The sequence below is a fragment of the Nicotiana attenuata genome, unplaced genomic scaffold (genome assembly GCF_001879085.1).
Source record: "Nicotiana attenuata strain UT unplaced genomic scaffold, NIATTr2, whole genome shotgun sequence".
Classification (NCBI taxonomy): domain Eukaryota; kingdom Viridiplantae; phylum Streptophyta; class Magnoliopsida; order Solanales; family Solanaceae; genus Nicotiana; species Nicotiana attenuata.
In genome coordinates, this window is record NW_017670447.1 from 421,886 (window position 1) to 429,285 (window position 7,400).

The window sequence follows — 7,400 nt, forward strand, 5'->3', positions numbered from 1 at the left end:
GGGCAATAGAACTGCTCGAGGTAGGGGCACTTACGCTCCATATTCCACTCCTCCGGGAATGGCATCCTACTAGCCGGGAGAATGTTCGAGGTCCTCACTCGGACAACCCGACTCATCCACCCCCAGTCCTTATCCTCATCAATGCTCTAAAAGAACATCTTTGCGGATTGAGGGTGAAGCTTGATCAAACCTCGAAAGAGGCGGGGGCTATATAGTCTGATCAGATGATTAAGGGTAAAGGTCATACCCCCGACCTTGTTGGAAAAATATCAGAGCATATAAAAGATCCTCCAGAAAGAAGGATAGATTTGGTCGAGTGTCACCCGGTACTCACGACAGAAGTCGAGAATCACCGGATCTATCGACGGGGAAGAAGGGTCTGAAGAATCTATGGGACCCAAGGTAAAGGGGTATGTATACACGCTGACGAAACCAGCCTTATGGTCCACTATTCTTTCCCCAGGATTGGGGATCTCAACTACCACTGCCTTCCCCCATTGGCAGTCTTTTTTCACTTTATGCGTATCGGTCACCATGCTGATATACCGAGACACGTGCTCATATCGGACCGGTGTAGAAGGTGGATTCTTGATGGAAAAATCGGATACAGTATCGAATTCGGTAGGAGTGGATTGCTCGACAGTTGGGGGGGTACTTTTGGTTTACCCCTGTATGGGCGAGATAAAAAAGATGTGCCCTCTTTCTGAGGTATCGTTCTAGAGGTTCTAGCCATGATTATAAAAAAGGTTTCTGAGAAAGAAAGTGAGGAGGCAAGCGCAGAAGGGAGAAGAATGTGGAATATGATGAACTTAGGTCTAAAAAATTGAAGATGTTGTAAAAGTGTGAATGACAAAACGGTTGTGGTATTTATAGAAGCCACATGGGCAGCGTTTGGAGAGCGGAAAGGTCAAACCAATAGCGGTTCGTGGGTTTTCTCGATAGTCGTGTTGACAGCAACCCCTGTGCAGTCTTTCAGTCATGGCATTTAATGCTCTAACGGACTGACGTCATGATGGTAGTATCGAAGAGATGAGAGTTCAAGACCGTTTCTTATCATTTTCATTCTAAGAAATGCGGGAACTATCTGTATACGGTGAAAATCAGAGGGTCCGATTTTATGGCCATTATGACACTTCATAAGCATGTATCCAGGAGGCTCGAGGCTCATCTCGAGGTTCGACCCCGAGGGTTCTTAGCGCTCGACCTTGGGCAGTACAAGTCGGTGGTTATGATGGTAAAACGGGAAGTTCCCCAAGCACGTGATTAAAGCTGACCATGTCTATTAGGCTAGTACAAGCCCGTACCGTGGCATTAAATGGCTGTATCAGTCGCGTATCTTTGTAATAAATGCGTCTGTACCATGTTAGAATACAACACACTACATTGAATACAAGAACAAGAACAATCTCTGCTCTAACTTAAACATATTCTCCTTTGATCTTATTACTTACATTTCTTGCTTGCATTTATTGTGTTTCATTAATTGTTCTTCATTTATTACTCATTATTGATCATAAAGAGCCCTCATCAAGGCCCTTAGAACTGTTAGTTCTTCATCGACTGTTCAGAGCCTAACGCCTAGCTCGAACTCGAGGCCCCGTATAAGCGAGCTCGAGGCCCCGATTATGAGCCACTTGGTTTGCTTGATACACCATCTTCAAGCCCTTACCTTATTTTCTAGTCTCACACTTAGCATCTACTGCCTAACAACTAACATAAAAATAAATCACGTATTTTTAGAACCACAAAATTAAATCTAATTGTAATTACCATTTTCAAGGCAAGTGTGTGTGTGTGTGTGTGTATATATATATATATATATATATATATATATATATATATATATATATATAATGTTATCCGTCTAGTGAAGGATAAAAATACCTCGAGAAGAAACAAAGAAAAATACTCCTAATGAGGAGATTTCAAATAGCAAACATCAAAGGACATCTATTTCCTTTGGACAATTTCAGACAGTCAATAATGAGATGGAATCACCCAATATCAGTCAATTTATCACAATCAGTGTATACACTATCAAGAGAGAATCATGAGAGGGCGACCCTAGGGGGATAGATACATATCCATAGGCTGCACGACAAAGACCTCATGCCATAATAGTAACAATATCATCATAATCACACGGTAAAGACATCATGCCATAACCTCATCAACACCACAATATCCGTACGAAGAGACCTTGTGCCAACACCAAAGGAATCTCCTCAATATGCCCATATGTGCCATAATCATAGCAATCCAAGATATAAATTTATGATAAAGAAGACATATGCTCATAACTCATCAATAAGGTGCACAAATACATAATAATAATAATACAGTGCGAATGCGTGCTCAAGATGTGAAAAATGACTACAACTAAATCAATTATAGTAAAAATTCCAAAATAACCCATCTCGGATAATTAGTAGCTAATAATCCTAGTTAAACATGATCTCTAGCATGAAAGGATAAACTCGTGTAGTCATACAAATGATTAAACATAGATCATGTAAAGCATGTAATCTAAACAAGTCATATAAGAAGCCTAAAGTCTAATCCTACACTACAAAAAAAAAGGTAAATTTGCGGAGGTTTAATTGCGACAGTTATTGTAACCTCCGCAATTTATATCAAATTGGGGGTTTTTATACAACCCCACAAATACGTTATATTTGCGGCGGTCAATAACCTCCGCCAACCTTAAAAAAATGCGTACTAACCCCAATTTTCCCCTCTTTTTTGATAATTTTCCTCTTTTTTCCCCAAACCCCTCCCTCACTTTCACGAAAGAGAAGCTTTTCAGCTTCCATTTGGACCGTAGGGGGGTTCACGCTTGGACCGTCACTAATGTAAATTTTTGCTTTCTTCCCCATTCTATGAAAGAGATTCACAACGGTAAGTTTGATTGTGGGTTCAGATCTATGGTAATTCCTCTTCCCCATTCTTTGATTTTGCTTTTCTGTGTTTCTTTTTTCTTGCATGTGGGTTTTAGGTTTATTTCCTTTTGTTAATTTGTGTTTTTCCTTAACTGATTTTTCCTCTAATTTGTGGCTTTTCTGTATTACGATTCTCTACTGAGAGTAACAGAAATTTTAGTTGAATCAGTGTTTTTTAAAGAAGGATATAACACTCTCTTTTGAATTCGAGATGTAAGTCTTCTTTCTCCTTCTGCCTTAGGTATTTTAGGTTGTAAAATTTAGCTTTTTTGGTATTTTTGTAGGTTAATTTCTGCGATTTTGGGTCTACTTAATTGAAATATTTCCTCTTGCATGTGTATTTTAGAATTCCTGAGGACCTTTAGAGAAGACACAATTGTCACTAGTGGCTATTCCTCTTTCTGCTCTACATGGTGTTTGAATCAATCACAAGGTACAAATAAATTTTTAGTTTTCTTCGTAGTGTTGAATATTAATCTTTTTTCTTTCTAGGTTTGTAATACAAAATGTGCAGATAATAGATTAGGTTGCCTGAACATCAATTTTGCTTTCTTTCAAAAGGCTGATGAATCAATAACATATTTTCTATTTTATTTGTCAAGTGATGAGGAATATATTAGACTGATATTATCAGTTTATGGGATTTGGTTAACAAGTAATTACATATGTATTGCAGTTGTTATACTTGTGATCGTTCATAACATTATTAACATCTATCACGTTTGCAGTTTCCTACAATACATTTCTTTGGCAATTTGACTTCATCTTCATGCCTTCTCTTCTGTGGAAGAAATTCTTCCACAGAAAATATTAACAAATGTATGTAAATTGCGGGTTTTAGTTGTTTTTTATTCTGGAGTTGCCTGGAATTTGACACTCCCCTGAATTATGCTTCACAACATTGTTAATATATTCTTTGTTGGCTTTTCAGAAATTTGGTTTTTTTACTGTGGAGAGCATTGCCATTTCTTGGGCTATATTATGGCATCATTGATAATTACAAGCTGTTAGCAACTTAGCAGAAATGTGTAATGTGGTGCAAGTAGAATGTGTCTGGTTGAATCTAGCATTTTGCATTTTCTTTCTAATATTTGACCAAAATGTTAATCATAGTGGTTAGTCTTTCTAATGGAAGGAAAGTACTTTTGAAATGTGAAGGACTAGTTTTTTTGTTATTAAGTTATAATTTCAGTAAGGAAGGGCTGATCCTTTTCTTTTAATATACTTAGACTCTGAGATCTTAGGATTTGGTAACAGGTACTTTTGTTTTTGACTAATGTTAAGAGGAATCATTTGAATGTGAAGGACTAGCCCGTTCTTATTTATTCTCCCTATTTGTTTTTAAGAAAAAGAAGGGTGGTGAGTGTTCCTGTTCAGTTAATACCATTTAAGATACCTGAGATGTTAAAAGTTTTTTAGTAGGCCTTTTCTAGTATTTTATACCATTTAAGGCCTCTTCAGCTAATATTTTATACTTATCGTTGCTCCTATCTATAATCTGACGATTTGATTTCCTCCTTTCTTTAATGCTTGAGTTGTTTGTTCTCTTCTTTGCCGTTTCATATCAAAACAAAGTAAAAATAATAGTTCCAACTTTTACAGTATTGGAGCAGGGGCCAGCTCCCACCTAAATAATGAAGCTTGCTTGCTTTACATAGATAATGAAGTGCTTGCTTGCTTTTATTATCTTCTTTAGGAATGTTTGTATTATCTTTGTGATCTTAAAGTGGATGTCAATGGTGAAGAAATCTTTATTGTTGATAAGGTAGATTTTCTTTATTTTTGCTTTCTGCTTCTTCTCTTTTGTCTCTATAAAATATGATCAAGCTCTGCTTTTCCCCTCCCTTTTCTTGTTTGTTTGTTTGTCCAAATTGTTACCTTCTTAATTATGTTATTCTATTTTTAGTTCTAATTCTCAGTTCTTAGATTTTGCTTGGTTTGCATAAAAGAATTATGTGTTTTAGATGCATAGATGTGACTCCTTTTATGTTTTAGATAGTTGGTTTCTTCAGCACTGTTATTCAGTCTATTAGATGATAGCTATAAGTCTTGGCCAATGCTTTTATTTTATTGCTTGCATATATTTCGAAGCCCAAGCGTTACAAGAACTTCCAGAACTCAATTCAGTCAGCACCTACATCACAAGGTGTAGCACAAACTTTATCAACAACTGAATCAACACCTTCGCATTTTGATGATGCACCACAGCTGACTTCATTTATTCAACCGATAACACAACCAACACCTTCAGGTCATGTTGCAGCAAATCCGGTTCTGTTAGATCAGACCACAACACAGCAAGTTCCATCAGCCCGGGTCGCGTCACAACACACACCATCTAGAAAGTGTAGTGGACGTGTATCTACGCAACATTGGACTGTAGATGAAATAGGTATGTTATTGCCATAGACTATATAGCAGAAAGATTGTTATATTGTAAGTCAAGAAAAATAAAAGAGGTGGATTGAGTAAAACTTTGTAAAATAATAGAGCAGAAAGGCGTCGTTAATATCTTTCGGCAAAAAAAAAAAGCAGACATTTGAGAAACAGGGAGAAGGATATATTTACCTCTTAATTGATGTGAGAAGACGGTCCAAAACTTCACCTTCATAGCACTTGCTACATTATATTTATTAGCACATCAGAAACTACAGCCATTAACAATGCTTACTACAACTAGTCAGACTATATTTATTAGCACATCAGAAGTGCTTGATAACCTGCTTGACTTTAAATTTGGACGTATAGGTATCTTGTAGGAAAGAAGCTTCCTATGATATATTCTAACTTGTAAAACTTAGCTGGAGTGTGGCTTCGCAGGTATATTTTAGTTGAAGCATCTGCAACCTGATCTTGCATGTGTCAATCGATTGAATGATTCTATGAGCGCATGCTCTGCTTTTGTGCTTGCGGCTTGTGATCTAATTGACAAGGCATATAATAGGCAATTCAAGCATAAGGAATAACGAATTACATGCTCGATGCTTAAAACTGGAGGTCAATGAGTTCAGTGTGGGATCTGAAAGGTTCCCACACTTTCCTTAGCAGCTTTTTATATTGAAAAACAGGCATCTTTTTGTTATCTGTATCTGCTAACTTCTCTCTTGTGGGGGTATCACTACTTTTATGCTTCACTAATAGTGCATTGCAGTGCTAAATGATTATTGGTTACTGATACTTGAATGAAGCTAAGTGATTATTAGTTAGGATATTGTTGATGTACTTTTTGTTAATTATATTTTATTTTGATTGTTTTGTAGCCAAGTGATGCGGCTAGCGGATCCATTTCACCCATGGATATAAGAAGATCATCCGGTGGAAGTAATCCTAACAACAACCTTTGAAGTTGCTTGCAAATGTATTAGATAATTAAGCATCGTATTCGATTGAATGGTCATAGTAGATATTTTGTCCATAATGGTTGGAGTGGATGTTCTGTTTAAAGTTAGTTTTAAGAATAATTATAATATTGATGTTTTGTGTTTAATGGTTGGAGTAGTTGTGTTTAAAGCAAATTTTTGAGACTAATGTATTTTGTGGTTTATTAATATATTGACATTACTTGATTCCAGCAAGCAATTTATATAATTTGTTGATGCTTCATTATATTAATATAATTGAAATTGGAACAGTTATGGAGTAATATTATAGGGAAAACAATTCAATGAATAGCGGAGGTTATAACTGCCACTATTTAACTTATAATAATATTGTGTTATAAAATTTGTGGGGGCTAAATAAATAAATTGCGGGGGTTTAGACCTCCGCTATTTTTTTAATAAGTGACATCCAAACTACCAAATTGCGGAGGTTATATCGCCGTCAAATACCCGCCGCTATATGATAACGGCGGTCTGTCAAAGAACCCCCACAAATTGGTTGCGGCGAACATTATTGCGGGGGTTTTGGAAACCGCCATAAAAGTATATTGCGGAGGTTTCTGACCGCCGCAATATGTAAATAAAACCTCCGCAAATTCAGCATTTTTTTGTAGTGCTATCACGACCCTAAAACCGATCCGGTCTTGATGGCGCCTATCGTGAAATTAGACCAGCCGACACAGTTCCCAAATTAAACCATTATTCGATAAAAGTCATTTTTAAGCCATAAATTAACAAGAAATCTCATAATATAAGTCTAAATAACCAGTGCGGAATGAATATACAAGCCCGACATCGGGGTGTCACAAGTCACGAGCATCTACAACTCTGTCTCAATACAATAAAGTCTAACAAAGTCTGGAAGACAAAACTAAATAAATCTAGGGAAGATATGAGGGAGAAGAACAGGGCTGCGAACACCATGCAGCTACCTTGTCGACTCCGAAATCCTACTGAATGGACAATCAATGCTCACTATCGAGACCCACAACTCCTGGATCTGCACACAAGATGCAGGGAGTAATAACTCAGTAAGTAATAAAAGTAAATGAAAGCTGAGCAGTAAGAAAACACATAATTC

At 36.9% G+C, this 7,400-nt stretch overlaps 1 long non-coding RNA gene across 4 annotated transcripts; it reads left to right on the forward strand.

Annotated features, from left to right (window-relative positions):
- The first annotated feature begins 2,649 nt into the window (after window positions 1-2,649).
- LOC109239535 lies at window positions 2,650-6,510 on the forward strand. 4 transcript variants are annotated; one of them, XR_002069919.1, is made up of 4 exons: window positions 2,650-2,927; window positions 3,091-3,372; window positions 5,031-5,331; window positions 6,200-6,510. It is a non-coding gene; the product is annotated as an uncharacterized LOC109239535 (long non-coding RNA). The 4 variants fall into 4 exon arrangements; XR_002069920.1 differs by having other exon boundaries at window positions 2,650-2,898; XR_002069918.1 differs by having other exon boundaries at window positions 2,655-3,152; window positions 3,286-3,372.
- The last annotated feature ends 890 nt before the right edge of the window (window positions 6,511-7,400 follow it).